The sequence below is a fragment of the Augochlora pura genome, chromosome 9, assembly GCF_028453695.1.
Source record: "Augochlora pura isolate Apur16 chromosome 9, APUR_v2.2.1, whole genome shotgun sequence".
NCBI classification, from domain to species: domain Eukaryota; kingdom Metazoa; phylum Arthropoda; class Insecta; order Hymenoptera; family Halictidae; genus Augochlora; species Augochlora pura.
This window is the reverse complement of record NC_135780.1, coordinates 404,992-421,359: the sequence shown is the minus strand read 5'-3', so window position 1 is coordinate 421,359 and position 16,368 is coordinate 404,992. Positions and strand designations below refer to the sequence as shown.

The 16,368-nt window shown below is 39.4% G+C and overlaps 1 protein-coding gene across 1 annotated transcript in view; it reads right to left on the bottom strand.

The window, feature by feature from the left end:
* The window catches only part of Dh31-r (Diuretic hormone 31 Receptor), a 39,203-nt gene that overhangs the window by 22,011 nt on the left and 824 nt on the right, over nucleotides 1–16,368 (bottom strand). The window lies entirely within an intron of this gene.

Sequence of the window (16,368 nt, the reverse complement as noted above, 5' to 3'; positions counted from 1 at the left end):
CATAACGCATTCATAACTAAGAACGAAATTAACATTCATACATAACGTATTCATAACTAAGAACGAAATTAACATTCATACATAACGCATTCAGAACGAAAGAAACATTCGTACATAACGCATTCATAACTAAGAACTAAACTAACATTCATACATAACGCATTCATAACCAAGAACGAAATTATAACTCGAACATAACGCATTCGAACACATTCAGAAATCGCAAACATTATACCTGTACAGTGTATGGTAAATAGAAGCAAGCAAGCGTCTCTATCACTACGGCATTGTACCAAACGCGTACACATATTTTGGTCCTCCGAACCGGATCAACAAACGCGTACACAGTTGAAAACAACACTTTGATACTGTGATCAAAAAGTAAGGTGAAATTGTCATTTAAAACTCCCGGTCATTGGGAAGGCAGGTAAATTTTTTCCCTAGGTCGGTAGGACTGTCTATAACATTTGCCAAGCGTCTGTTTGTCAAAAGGTTTAATTATCTCCGAGTTGCACGTGTTTTTGTAAACAACCAACAGTGAGTTTTTCGATTTTTACAATGGGTGATTTTGTTGAGCAAAGAACTTGCATCAAACTTTGTTTGCGGAACGAATATTCTTGTGCGGACACGTTGAAAATGTTGCGGAAGGCCTTTGGTGATCAAACTATGGCACAAAGAAACGTTTGTAAGTGGTACAACGAGTTCAAAGCGGGCCGAGAACGCGTTGAAGACGAACCGCGCTCTGGACGACCATCAACGTCTACCGACGAGGGCCACGTCCAACAAATCAAAGATTTGCTGCTTGAAAATCGTCGATTGACAATTAGAGACCTCGCTGATAGTGTTGGAATATCATTCGGCTCAGCCCAAACTATTATGAAGGATGTTTTGTGTCTCAAACGCGTCTGAAACGGCCGGAATTATGAGCGAACAACTCTTGGTTCCTTCATCACGATAATGCACCATGTCACTGCATTCGTTCTTCGCGACTTTTTTGCCAAAAACTCGACACATATCGTTCAGCAACCACCGATTCGTCTGATTTTGCTCCGGGTGACTTCTAGCTATTTAGCAAACTCAAAAGGCCAATGCGGGGACGCCGTTTTGACACGATTGAGGAGACAAAAACCGAATCGAAGAAGGTCTTGAAGGCTATACCGGAAAAAGACTATTCCGACTGTTTCGAGGACTGGAAAAAGCGTTGGCAAAAGTGCGTTTTATCGGACAGGGATTACTTTGGAGGGAATGAAACTGATTTGTAAGAATAAATAAAGAATTTACATTTTATAAACAAATTCACCTTACTTTTTGATCACAAGTATATCGTTGTAATGTAACAATTATATTCAGGAGTCTGCTCATAGATTTTTAATAAGAAACCTTTAATTTGTTCTTAGAGCAAGATTTTTCGAATTTCGTTGATCACGGCGTTGTTTCTTAGTGGATTTCTAGAGACGATCGCGGCCCATTTCGTATTTCGTGCATGTAAGAAGTCGCATCGCCGATGGAATGACAAACTGCAAGTGCTAATCATGCACTTCCTATTCATGGCGACTGTAATTCAAACAGCGTACCCCGTAAAGTCGTGTTTTATGCGTTCCGATGTTCTGACTGGAGCAGATCCTCGAGGAAGTAGATCAGCGAGTAGAGAAGTTTTAAATTAGAACGGCCTTCCTTGCCTGAACGCTGCTGAAACATGATTCATTGCCGCGTAGAATTGCGAGCTTTGTCATTTGGAGGATCATAATTGTGACGAGCGAAACGAGGAAACGAACTTCCGAGCTATTCTATAATAGAAAATTCAGAAATTTCAGAACCGGTAACGAATTCCTTTCTGTCAAAGAAATTCCTGTTACATTAACGGGAGAACTAAATTAATCTACAGAAAGTGTCTTTTCAAAAGTATCTTTCGAGGAACTGGCAAACAATGTTGCGATAATGTGTCGTGAAAACGAGTAGACCGAATGCAAAAGAGTAAAAATGTGTGGGGAATTTAAATAAAGTTCTCAAAAACACATTAGCTATGTTATTATGTTATTTTCAACCGATTAAAATGATTAAAGAACGGATACAATAATGTAGTCGCTGGGTCTTATAATTAGTGCGAACCATTTTTATTTTATTAATTATATGCTTATGAAAATGATCCGTCATGTGATCTCTACTTTGTACATATATATATATATCAAAAATATTTTTATAAATGTCACTGTATTTTGGTGTGCTAATATTCCAGTCCACCTCTGCATATGTCAAAATGGTACCGTCAGTACAGAGTTGCGCTAATTTAATTCGGTACATTGTAATTCAATTCCGCGATATAACTGCATTGTACATCAGTTACACAGTAATTCGACTACGTTGTAATTCGATTACATAATTCAATCCTTTTGGTTAATTCAGTCGCAGATTATTTTAATCTAGAGTGTAGTGGCACAGTACAGTTCAATTGTGACACAATTAATTTATCAATATCACTAATCATAGGATTCACGTTTATATTTTAAGGTTGAACAATTAATACGAATCAATGCAATTGAAACACAATTGCAATTTATTATTATTACTGAGATTATGATTCACGTTTATACTTTGTAAATAAATAAACGTTACGAATATGATTCATATTTATATATTATAGTTAAATAATTATAATGCAAATCAATGCAATTGAAATACAACTAATTTAATATTAATAATAATAATATTAATAACATTTATATTTTCTGGTTAAATAATTGATATAAATCATAGTGCAATTGAAACACGACGTAAACGAAGCACAATGTACTTAAAACGCAATAGAATTGACACGCGATGTAAATTTGCAAAACGTTATTATGATTAGATTTCTCTGTCGAGCAACCGATTCGATGATTTCCCGCTCAAAGATGGCAGAAAGCGCGCGAAAATCTGCTCTCCGTGCGACGCAACCTAAATTGGCTTTGCGTATCACGTTCCATGGTGACATTATCTGTCTCCCGGCAGCCCGTATCACTATAAAGATGCGAGACAGTGGATTCGCGAACAATGACGGATAAATTATGCTAATAAATGATCGACGGATTCCCGTCGTTACATCGAGTTTCGCGTGAAAAGCGCAGCAAGTATCGAGAAAGACCGCCGCGATTTCTAGCGGAACAACTCTATTCCTTTTTCCTCTCGGTCTCTGCGAATCCTCCGCGCGATTCCACCTAAGCTCGCCGCCTCGGGCAACGGCGGCCACTTCATTCCGAATATGTATGTCCTCCGGATATGTATGGGCCGGCGCTTAATCCCGTGTTTTCTGTCTCTTTCCTCTGCGCGTTCTCCTCGGAAATAGCTGCACAGGAAACCGTTCCCGTCCGAATCGCGCTCTCGTCTGACCAATTGCCGGCCGCCTTTTTCCCTCGCGGCTTTATACATATTCGAAACGCGCGCGCGTGTCGGATTACGTCGCAGCCAGCATTCGCTCAACTATTCCGGGCCGAAACATTTTTATCGAACAAAGCTTAAATGCCGCTGGAAAGCTTCGGAAGTCCCCGGAGCTCGGAAGGCGGGCGCGGGCGCGGCTTGTTTATCGCGGAAGAAGCGAAACAATTTATCGAGGTTGTTACTGCAAAGCAGATTTATGGACAGACGCGCCGGACAGTGTTCGGCTTTTATTCAGTTTTTCCGATTTTATAGTTCGAGCGGGTAAGTCGATTACGGTGCATTATTATTTGCTCGATGGTTTTCTGATCGAAATTCCATTGAGGCGAGCCGAAAGCTTTGGGAGCTTGGAGGCTTGGAGGTAGAAAGGTAGCGTGTGTTCATTACTAAAGAAAGCTGATTAATTGTTTACTGTATGTTACAGTTTGTTGTATTTATCGTTGGTTTGGGAGATCAGTTTCTGTAATTAGGACGTCTGAGGGATAGAGTATTATAATAAATGCTGTAACTGCAAAGTAGATTTAGAAACTGATCGTTTTAATGGATCGTATTTAAAGAAGTTGTAATAGACGATAGCCTGATTATTAACTATTCAAAAATCTAAGTTTAATATTTTCTATCAAATCAGTTAAAATGTTTCTTATTTTTTAAAATTAATTAATAATATATAAAATGTACATAATATGTACAAATAATAATGCGAATGTAATACAAATAATATCATATAATATACGAAACGTAAAAATGTTTCTGTCAGAAATTATTATACGAACTCCTCCATTCAAGCACATATTATAATAAAAATTGCAGAAAGTTTAGAGAGATCTAATCTTGTAATTGTTCTAAAATAATATAAATTAATGTCAATTAATACATTAAGGAATACAGTATTAAATGAAGCAATGAATACATCAATAAATGTAGAAATGAATGCATCCATAAATGCACGAATAAGTGCAGGAATGAATGTAGAAATAAATGCATGAATAAGTTCAGGAATAATGTAGAAATAAATGCATCAATAAATGCATGAATAAGTGCAGGAATAAATGCAGAAATAAGTAGAGAAATGAATGCACAAATAAATGCAGCAACGAATGCAGTGCACTATCATCGAAACAGAGTAACACATTCGCCTACCTCGAAGACGTGTCGAATGCACACGCTGGAAGACGTTCGTTCGAAAGACAATTCCCAACGAGAAAAACGGAAACGGACATAAACGCGTGGAATGTGTATAATCTTATACTGCTCTCATCAACTATCGGGTTGGAGGGAAAGTTCTGTCGTATTTTAAAGAAAATATTTGAATTCATTTTGCTTTAACACAAACCCAAGGGATTTAATGTGATCTCCAACAGTTGTATGATGAATGTCAAACTCTTCTGGAATTTCTCGACTTGTTAAATGTGGGTTATTTTCCAACATGGGTCGCAAAACATCATTATCGATCTTGGATGATCGTTCAGATCGATCACTTTCTTGGAGGCTCAGATCTCCGGCACGAAATTTGCTAAACCATCTTTGACAAGTACGAACATTTACAATATCTTTTCCAAATACCGCACATAAATTTTTACATGTAACCGATGCGTTGCTTCCCTTTTAGAATTCATACAAAATATAGACTCGTAAATGCACTTTATCTACTGACATGTGTTCCGTCTCGGAACAACAATTCAGATAAAAAATATTCGACACAAAGGCTCTGCTAGTGCAGGAAATGTTAAAACCATAAATCGGTCGAAGCCGCTCCTCTTCGGAAATTCCATCGGACGACCGACCGACCGATCGACCACCACACGGGCCTACAAGCGCCCTTCGACCAATTGATCGTGATTGGTTCCTTACCGGAACACTAAAATGGTATAAATATAAGGCACTTTTTAGATAGAACAGTACAGTTTTAGAAGCAGTCAGACGAACAGTCAGGAGTGAGAGGAACGCAGGAAGGAAACAAGGGTGATCGGCAGTGACGCAGCGACGATCAAGCAGCAACCAAGGGAAACAACCACCAAGGACAACGAAGAACAAGGCATCGCTACCGCCCATCAATCCAGCATCCGAGCCGTCACAACCGAAACATTTCCCATTTCGAATAGTATTGAACCTTTAATAAATTGTTAAACCAACAACACCTCGTTGATTCCTCAATCATCACAACACACGCGCCTTCGAGTGATCTGCGACAATTGCGTACGCGGACTCGACGCAACAACATGTTTTTCACTTTAAATATCATAAGTAAATGATGAACGGTAAAAAAGGACTCCTTTCATATTATACAGAAGGTAAAAAAACCAAAAAAAAATCCCAATGACTCACTAGCCAGATGTTTCTTTTATTTACAAGAAAAATTACCTGCCTGTTTAAAATACGACAGAACTTTCCCTCCAATCTAATATGATATTCGGATACATAAAACCATTTCCAGCAGTTCAGCCGGTATCGCTGATTCCTATGGTATATTAAACCGTGCGGCAGTATTTATCCGACTAACGTCCGCAACAAATCTCACGAGCAAAGTAACCTCTTCTTTCTCTCGCGCATTCGGCCGGGTTTAAAAATAGGACTGCATGGAAATGCATCGTGCATAGCCTCGAGTGCAGGTCGGTCCACGGAATCGCCACCAGTTACAAATGCTCGAGAATAAAGAATCTTGTAACGAGCAGATATCGCGGAATTTCTGCTTTATAAACAGCGCGACCGTGAGGAACAGCTTCACTAATGTGCCCCGCTTTGTTTCCGGTCTAATTAAATCCTTAATGAAAATAATAAATTCTCGCGCTTTCAGTTTCACGCCGGCGATTATTTCGTTCCGGAAAATCGTCGGTCGGCCAGCAATGCGCGTGTTCAGACCGACGAAAATATTGTTCGTCCGTGCGCGGAAAAAGGGGCAGGTGGAATGTAATTCGCGACGCCAGTTCGACCGTTCGAAACCCGTCGTTCGTTGTCGAATTATTTAAAGAGAGCTCTCGAGAATACGCATCGCTCGCCATCATGAATTATTCAGTGAAAGAGCAGTTCATATGTCAACGGAGCTTCTCTTGGCGATGATTTTTAATTTTTGCGTTACGGACTCTGTCGGAGTAGATGAGACTCTGTCAAATTTATTTATTTAGTCGATGTGGATACGTAAACTGTTCGTCACGCCGTAGATGGAAATAGAAATTTTGTTTAGTCAGCGAAAATTGCAAATTTAATGTTCACCGCTTCGTAAACAGACCTTGAGATTCAGTCGACGAGCATTGTAAATTTAACGCCAATCGCTTAGCAGGTAATTTTCTTTGGTCAATAAAGAAATTTAATGTTCGCTGTCTCGCAGTTTTAATGTTCATCTGCTTCCCGAGTAACTCTCCTCGGAATACAAAATTTCGCGCGGTCATCGAGGACTGTAAATTTGTTCGTCGCTTCGTAAAATAAAAACGTTCCCAGGAGTCAGAATGCAAATGAAAAATTCCTCCTTTCTCGCGTGATATTGGAAAGTTGAAAATAGCATATCGACTTTATTAAATTCTTTCGATCTTCGCGAAGGTTGCGCGTATTATCCGTCCAGCGTGGATCGCAGTATTCCGTTGCACCGGCGATAGGCGACAGCATGTCGATCGAGTGCAAGTTACAAAGCTTACATTCACCTTTGAGACGGATAATGCCCGGCATCCATCACCGTCGGCGATTCAGAGAGCGAAGTACGTATGTCGGGGGCGAAAAAATCATTGGTGACTCATAAGAGTCTTTGAAACGCCTCCGAGAGCACTTAAGAGCGATTTCTGTGAGCAACCACGCCCCGGGCTATTCAAAATCCGCGGCCGTACCCACATTTTTCACTCGCCACGCTGTGAATTTCGACCGATCAATCCGTTAGCAATTTTCAACTTTCAGCGAGAAGACGAATAGACGCTTTCCTGTCCCCGAGCATGCTAAATACTACTGAATACTCTTGATATTTTATAATCTGCTTAATAATTCATATATTGTTATAACAACGCTAATTTCTCCATCGGTCTAATTGCCACATAATCTATCGCCCGCGTAAAAATAAATCTCAGAAAAGAATCACCTAACAGAAACGGAGGATAGAATAAAAAAATTGTAAAATAAATTATTTATTATTCAGCGCCCAAAAGATGCGCGTCTTAAATTTAAGATTTTCCAAAAAGCAAAATTAATCGATTCGTGCAGTGAACGACTCAACTGATGATCCGCAAAGAAATAAATGCGACAAACAGTTTCAAAATCGAACAGAGGATATTATTAATTGTCACGTAATCGATTGTCTACATAAAAATATCAATTCGTAGGAAGGTCCGCGAACGGCGCCGGTATCGATCCGAAGTAGTTAATCCAGAGTAATTAATCCACCGAAGAAACCGCTTCTTATCCACTCAGGGTAGTTAAAGCGACCCGACGGTAGAACCTATCAGCAAATGAAGTTGCCCGGTGGTCAGTGGCACGAAGTTCAAAGTTTAAGTTCCACGGAAGCACGAAGTTTGCGGCAGTTTCGGGTACGTGTGGTCGCGGAGCGTGCCTCGAAATCGATAGGGTGTTCCCGCGTGCTGCAACGCCGTGCGACACAGGTAGAAACAAATAGGTAAATGGCAGCCCTCGAGCGGCTCGCACAGCGCCGCTTAAGTGTCCAACAAACTGTCCGGGGCTCGAGCCGCGGCTCTTATCGAGGACCATCCCTTTATGAGGATTCTGTTCGACGAATCCCGGCAAGGATCGTTCTCGGTTTACACGAACCCCTTCCACTCCCACCCGGAAATCAATTTCACCGAGGATTTAGCGGCCCGGTTCGTTAGCCGCACGTATTACCCCGCCATTTTCCTCCCCTTTTAATTTCCAAACATGCCCGCCGGCTGGATTAACCTTTTTGCGCGCCTAATTCCGGCGAATTCATTTCGCTCGGACACTTTGGCCGCGCCGCCGCCGTTTCGTCGCATTCATTCCGGTAAAAGTCCCGCGGTTAGTCGTAACGATTCCGCTGTTCCTCCGTGAGTTTGTTTTATGTAGAATCCAGGATTTGATGTAAACGATAATTGGCAAGAGCGAGAGAACGTTTAGCGAGAGAAGATAGCTGAACGTGGATGGATTATTGATCGCGGTGATCGCAATGTATGTCAAGTGTCAAGAGACATTCTGTTCTATTAGTTAAATATTTATAGTTCATTATTGTTCGAACCACATTATTGCAAATGAAACAGTTCTCGCTACCACTATTTTACATCGCATAGCAAATGGAAAATCTTTACCGATACGCTTTACCAAAAATATATTGCAAAGTAGATCGTCTTTAAAACGATCAAAAAAAAATTTTCAACAAAAAGTCGATTACTAATTTGAAAATCGAAGTTTCCTCTTTGCAATGACCTTGCGAAATTTGACGTACGATTTTTCTTAATCGTTTTATAAAACAAAAACGGGGAACGTTCTTGGCCGTTGTAATTTTTACGAAAATGCCGATTCACGTCTTGCGTTTTAAAAAAATGTAACAAAAAGGAAATAAAAAAATTACACGACGCTGCAAAATTGTCGACGTTTCGTATAGCGACGCTTCGAAAATAATAGCAGTGGTTACGGCCAAAATAATTATCATACATTGCGCGGGCAAAGTGCACTGTTCATCTTATCATTCGAAAATGGGAATGTTTGTCGGAAAGATGATAATCCTTCCGAGATCGAGATCGACTTTTTAAGCGACCATTGGCGATTCCGCTACATTGGCAGCGCATTACGGCTCGGCTTACGATCTACTTCGGTATTCCGAATCGCTTACCGTCGCAGCTGGACTCAACCAGAGGAGGAAAAAAGAAGGAATGGGTTTCACAATCGCCATTCAAGATTACCCCTCTCGTCGATTAAAGCCGCGCGGCCGGCAAGTTGGCCCGATGAAAATGTTTAATGGATATGGAGGTTGTTCGGGAACTTGTTAGACAGCATTGTTAATCGGTAGACCGTGATCGTTTATCCAAATTAAAAATTGTCTGCGCCCGAGGTGGAAACAGGAGCTAACTGTAAATATTTCTTTTATACGGAAATGCAGGTTGTCCGAAAACTTGTATAACAGAATCGACGGACAGTAAACATTTCTGTAAAATGAAAATTGTCTGCATTCGTTACGAAAAAAAGGGAGGGTATTTCTCTGTAATTTTAATAAATCGAAAATGATACAATACACTGTCCTGAAATTCATGAAATGTTTTTACTATTATGTATGCATATTGTAGTTGCACAAAATCCATTGTCTATTAATTGCTATGATTTAATTGCGTAGTTAATATAACGTCATAAAACAGAAACTGGTGAATTAACAATTTAGCTGAATGTAATTTACGAAAGTCCTCGTTCGCGACATTTGAAGAAAAGACGGCGTAAAGGAAATCGGAAGTGGACTGACCGAATTTATCGACAGCATTGCGCCCTTCTAAATGGAACACTAAACGCTGTTCATTGGTCCGCATCCAGGAGACTCGAGCAACGTTTTCCGAGCAAACATAATGACGGCCATTCTTCTCAGGTCGAATGAAAGAAGGCGCGATAAAAACGAAATTAAATCTGTCCATTCCGAAACGAGAATAAAGTCCGTCTTGAAAGTGGCGCAATTAAATTCGGAAACGTGTAACATGCACGCGAAGCACATCGATTGATTGTGCGCGATCTCAAACGTTTACTGCAAAAACGTCTCCAATGTATCAATATTATTAGGTAATTAAATTAAGGTAACTAAATTTAGGTAACTAAAATTAAGTATTATTTCATAGATTTTATAAATAATCCTTGCTCCATTTTTATATAAAATTCCTCGTACAACTAATATAAAAGAACTTTATTCGTAAAATAAGTTAAATAAATTACTTTCGCGCCATTTTTATATAAAATCCCTTGTCTGTATACATGAACCTCGTCCGTAATTTAAATAAATTAAAAACATAAAATAAATAAATCCTTACTTTTCAATAGGCTAGTTTTAAATCGTCTTCATAAATTTTACTTAGAGTTAGTTATAATATTTTATAAATCTTATAATTAAATTCCACACGACCCTTATAAAAAATTCTTCATTTACCGAAAATAAAAGAATTAAAATAATAAAATCAATAAATATAGATATGCACTCGGAGAAGTAATCGCGGCAGGTATGGCCCCGCACAAATGGCAATTACGCGAGTCAACGGGACGTAAAGGTCCCGCCGAAATAAACGTGGAAAGCATACCGGCAATTTTGATTGGGTTCCGTATCTGCGAACGTGCAACTATTTAAATTGTATAATAGCATTCCAGCGTGGACTCGTTCGACCTGCTACCGTAATTTTTCCGTTTTTTTTTTCACGGAGGCACACTAAGAGGCGCAAACGCAATTAAAGTGGCAGTCCAAATGAGAGAAAAAGGCGCGCGCGCGCGCCTCGTCGAGCGAAGTCGTCGCTGTACTAACACAACCGGATAAGAAAACAAATTGGCGGCGAGACCGAAAAATTGCGGAAGCCGCGAGTGCGCCGTTCTTGCCGGCTTGTTTGTCGATCAAATACATTAATGCACCGCGACTCGTCTTCCTGCGGCGCGTCCCACCGATTTTTCTGCCGGGAATCCTGGGGCAAACTGTTACGAATTGTGTCTCGTTTCATGGACAACTTCGAACTTTCATCGGTGCTTATCGAGTCGTAACGGTTCCACGAATGCGTCCGTTTCTCTCCGGAGACTATTTTCGGAATACCGAGTCCCAGGAAACGTTACTCGAGATAAAGGACCCGTAATTTCGGAAGAACGGTGCACTTTTGCCAAGATAGGAATGAGGAAGGTCTCGTTCGAGCCGATTTTTGCTTGCAATAGTTTTGCGTATTATACAATAATATATAATATAAAATAATATAATATAATAATAAATAATATAATGTAATAATATATAATATAATATAATAATAAAAATAATGTAGGAAAGTAAGAGTTTAAAATTGTCTCATGCGCAAGACTGTAGATTTCATGGAGTTCTAATAAAAAAATGGAATTATTAACTATTAATTACAGAATACTAATTTATATAATTCTGTATTAAATTATGATAAGAACAAAATCCTTGTGCTAATTGACGAATTATTTAATTCATATTTAATAGCCATTTTCCTTTCCTCATTTCGACTTTCTGATTTGAACGAAACGATTCTCGCGGAGAAAGACTAACCTAATCGTCCCAGAGAACATTAAACAAATCGCTGATCTACTCCGTTGTCGGCAGAGGTTACCACATCGGAGCGGTTCGATGGAATTTAATAGAAAAATAATATCCGCATGAATCCCGGATAATCATTCTATCGGAATTCGAACGATCCACCCGGACATTCCGGATCGCTATCAAATTCAAACGGGTCCAATTTCGTTGCACCTTCCTCTACGAAGCTTCTTTTCTGACTTTTTCTGCGGAATTTTTTCGTGCTGTAGCTTTATGCGATCGCAGGGTCTATTTCCTTTTTAGTGAAGCGAAAGTGTAATTTGACTTCGTTCCCGGCGAAACTTTGCCGAGGAAACAGAAGCGGCCAGCCGGGAATAAAATGTAGAAAGAGAACGCTTCGATTTGTACTACCGAATTAGTTTGTCGCCGGGTCCAGCGAACCGGAAGCGCTTAAACATCGAGCTATTTGCCCACCGTCCTGCGTTACGTTAATTTTTCATCCCGACCAATTTGCTACCGTATATTGGTCCACGCTACATTTACCGTGCCGGCGCGTTCAATAAGAGGACGTTTAATATCCGTATTCGGGCGACCAATCGAATAAAAAGAGTCTCCAAGTATCCCATGGAGAATGTTTTGACTCGACGGAGTAATTCGAAAAGATGGATTGCTGCAAGTGAATAATTTATATCAATGTGCAAATTGGTTTAGCCTCGCGGGCAACCATATTGGCAAGACTTCTAAGCAGCTCAATTAAAATAAAATCATCAAATTTTGTTTCGGTAATGTTACGACCAAAAATTTTATTCTTATAATAGATCGAATAAATTGTACAAATAAAATTTTATTCTTATAATATATCGAATAAATTGTACAAATAAAATTTTATTCGTATTATATATCGAGTAAATTCTTTAAAGTTTTATTCGACAGATATTTCGAATAAAATATGTGAATCAAATTTTGTTCGAGGAATATTTCGAATAAAATATGTGAATAAAATTCTGTTTGACAAATATTTCGAATAATTTATCCGAACAATGTTTGGAATAAATTTCTTGAATAATATTCATTCGAATAATTCATTCGAACAATATATCGTATAAATTCTGGGAATATTTCCTCGAATAAAATTCGAATGACATTTCAAGGAAATCCTTCGGCCAAAAATTCGAATCATTATTCGACTAAAAGATATCCAACGTCAGTCGATGGTCGTCGAATCGGCAAGGACTTTATCGAGGCGAATCGAATAAGCCGCGGCAACGCGTTCTCGTGTCGCCGCCGATAAATTACTCGGCCGAAGAAGCGGAGAATTATTTAATGGCGCGCCTAATATAAGACGTAAGGGAACAATCGAGAAATCCGGCGTGGCTTCCCATCGCCGTTCCCAATGAAGAGACGACCACTTTCGAGATTACGTGCGCAGAGTCATTTCCTCCACTCGTAAATGATGAGTTTCTTAGCCCGGGATAATGCCCGTCGCGATAAACCCTCGATTTTATTAGCGCGAGGGCTAACTCGGGGGCTACCACCAGACGATCCGCGATATCGGTTCCCGTATCCGGCTGCGAAGACACGATCGCCGATATCGATATCGATATCGATATCGATATCGAACGCCGGCGGACCCTCCAACCAAAATAACTCGCCCCCTCGAATTAACCGGGCCGTTATTGTGCCTTCGATAGTCTTCCCATCGATCCGAGACGGTTAACCACCTGATGAACACTTGATAACGTATTTCTGCATCGGCCACGCTTGTTCGCCGTAGAATAGTCCACTCTCGCCACTTTGCCGAGGTGCTACGAGAGCAATATCCACATAGTTCTGGTATACAATACGCCTCGATAGAAACGCGGTCGCTTTGTTGCCGTGCGGAGAATTAGCGCAGGGAAGTTTCATAGACGGGAAACTTGACGTTTAATTGTCGTTTTCTGCTCCGACTTTATCATAATCGATGCTGTCCGAGCATTAGAACTTGCGAATTTATTCTTCAAAGATCAGTGGATAATATTATCGTACTGGGGGGAGGGGGGGGGGGGCTTGTTATTTGTAAGCTGAGATTCTGTTCGGGCGTCCGGTACGATACGGGACTGTGTCGGGGCATTTAAGACATAGACCAGATGGTGGGTCATAAAAAATGGTAAAGTTTCCATCACCGGCGAGAACTATGCCTGCAGACAGTCACAGTCGAAACATTGTACGGTACAGACGTCTTTCCTTTCAACTGTAGTTTTATATATTTGACGACCGCTCCGCCTTTTGCTAGATTTAACATTCCTACAAATATAATAGTATAGTAATATATAATAATAATAATATTAATATACAATAATAGTATAATAATATATACTAATAGTTCATCTGTTTTTGATCCACGATTTGCACCACTATTTTGTATGTATATTATGTGAATTTATATATGAGAACTTATGTGTATGCATATGAATATAAGTAAATATGCATTGCAACTTATTTCGATATTTTTTCTTTTATTCTGCTTACTTTCTTTTTCCTTTTTATTTTCACTTATATATAATAAATACAGGGTGTATTAAAATTATTGTAAATCCGGGAAATGAGTGGTTCCTGAGGTCATTTAAAGTAACTTTTTCCTCAACATAGCTTTAACTTTAATAACTATATATAATAGTCTTATACAATTATTATATGTATATAATCCTTTCATTTGTTATTACTTTCTCTGTAACAAACTGCATAAATTAATAATATAATTAAATGCATCGCTCTTTCTATAATGTCACCAGTGTTTCAGTTATAATCTTTTTGCAGATTTTTTTGCAATTATATTATTGGCAATATTGCAGGCTGTCATTTCCAGTTTGGTATTGAAATATCAAAACGGACGTAGCAGTACGCTCCAATCGTCGGAATGTGAATTACTGCTGCCGAACAATATGAGAGCAATTTTCGTTGAACAAAATTTCTTGAAAATCGAATGAATCAGAATTTTGCTTTGAACGATTGCACAGGGAACGGATTTGTGTTTCACCGTCGCACCGGTGACAGGTGTTTCTGTGCCTGGGATTAATATTGGCGATTAAGTGTAAAGCGAAAGCAATTTAGTCGAAGTTTACAGGCGGTGATAAAATTTGAGGTACAAGGTCCGCGACAACTTTCGTTGACGTGTCCCAGCTTGTCGAAGAATCAGCTGTAATCCGCCGGTGATTATTTCAGGTTTATTACTTACAAAATACTTCATGGTTGTAGGAACACACGATCCCGGCAATATAATATTTGTTTACACTTGCTGAGTAATTTATTATGTAATCGTGAAGACGCTGCACGCTCTTAAATGATTTCGTGTGTCACTCGTTATCTGAGATTACCGCGAAGAGATCCTTCAATAATCCTGTTCCAAGATATTCTTTGATTACTCGTTACACTGTGACTATATATGACTTCCGTGTCGAAGGACACATATTTTTTCAGCTAAATATTATGATTAATATTAAGACAGAGCTGGACAAAGAGTGATCTGATTAATAATTAACGATTATAACTAACGCGATGTCACGGTCATTATTAACGTCTAAGGTCATTGATCAACTAATCAGGATCAATGAATTATTTAAGACTTAAGTAGTCAAGTAATCATCATCAATACAATTATTTAATACTCAACCACTCAAGTAGTTTTTATTAATGAATAACTTAATTCATAAGCAATCGAGTAATCATGATTAACTAGTAAATTAAGCAATCAAAGTAAACATAATCATTGATTATGACGAACGATCAAATAAAAAATTTAGCAGCATAATATTAATAATAACTCTGAATAATTCTCAGGAAATCGTTTCGTAGCCAACAACAAAAGTAATCACAAGATAACCACGAAATATTGTTTGCTCATCTCGCTGGACGTTTCAGAGGAACACAGGTCCAGAAACCGAGATCCTATTCCGTAGAAGTGATTTTTAGGTATGATCTTTCCACTGGCTTCGTTGACGTTCATCCACTAACCTAGAACGAGGCCTTAAGTGATACGGTTTTTGCCTCTTCTCGTCTTCCTTTGTATCGTCGTTCCCAGGCGACGCGTCCAGCTGGTGCGGCAAAGTACATTCGAAGAACGTACGTGTCCGGAAAATTTGATGAGCAACCCTTGTGTTCGGGGTGAGAAACGTTCGTCTCGCATAGGTCGACGCGTTGCCCTGCAATTTTCTTCGTAACTGCCCTCATTAAGGCTGGTGTACGGCTAATTACTTGCAGGAGGGCCAGCGAGCGGGAGAGGCGGATAGGTAGAGATAGATGAAGAGATAAATAGATAGTGAGAGAGAGAGAGAAAGAGGCAGATAGATAAGGAGTGAGAGAGAAAGAGATAGAGAAAGGCAAAGAGAAAGGGATAGATAGATAGGGACAGAGATAAAGATAAAGAGAGGGAGATAGAGTTTAATTATAACATAGGAAGCAGTAATATATTTATATTTGCTAAATATATTATACAAATTATGACAGGTCTTAAAGGTAGACTGCTCTTTAAAGTAGATTTAAAATAGAAGACGATAGATCTCTCGGACGTGAGCTGCTCCCTAAGAAGCTGCACCGCAGGAATTCTATCAGGAACGAGGGATGGTAAGCCTGCGGTAAGTTCAGTTCAACCATAATTGGATTATGCGAGTGCCTTTGACCCCGGGATAATCTTATATCCCATTTGCTATGCAACAATATCGCCTGACATCAATTTATTCCCTTTTGCCAGCAAAAAATATCTGTCGGATATCATCGATCTTTTCACTGGCGAAGTCAAAGAGCGTCATAAAACTGAC